At 32.3% G+C, this 483-nt stretch overlaps 1 protein-coding gene across 1 annotated transcript in view; it reads left to right on the forward strand.

Moving 5' to 3' along the window:
- Positions 1-483, forward strand: part of LOC119588908 (spermine oxidase-like) — an 11,466-nt gene that overhangs the window by 1,503 nt on the left and 9,480 nt on the right.

The following is a 483-nucleotide window of genomic DNA, read 5'->3' on the forward strand; positions in this document are numbered from 1 at the left end:
CATTACTGATATTATTATTGTTTATCATAAATGTAAACATTGTACTATATGCAATATTTTCAGAATTAAGAAACTGTTGTCTTTCTATGGTGCGCATCTTAAGTGTCTTTTATTGATGGAGGCTGTCCTCTCTTGGCGAGTAGGCGGGAAGAATGGCGCTTGGTAGTTGGTTGGAAAACAGAAATTAAGATTTTATGGAACTTTCAGTGAGATACGACTACTAGGATGAAGGATCAAAGGCTGTGGAGCCATTGTAGTGAGAGTTATTTGCTAAGTAGTATATGTTGTTAACAGTGTTTTTTAAAAGACATTATAAATTTTGTAATTAATGTTTCCATTACCATTTCAAACAATATATATTGTTTATTTCTTGGATGTTACGTATTTCTAAATACAATGTTGTGATCAAGGAACGAAGTGCAAGGTTATTGTGGATCAGGCTAATGTTCTATTTTTGGCAGATTATGTTTAACCCATATATTT

Source organism: Penaeus monodon, chromosome 24, assembly GCF_015228065.2.
Source record: "Penaeus monodon isolate SGIC_2016 chromosome 24, NSTDA_Pmon_1, whole genome shotgun sequence".
Lineage (NCBI taxonomy): Eukaryota > Metazoa > Arthropoda > Malacostraca > Decapoda > Penaeidae > Penaeus > Penaeus monodon.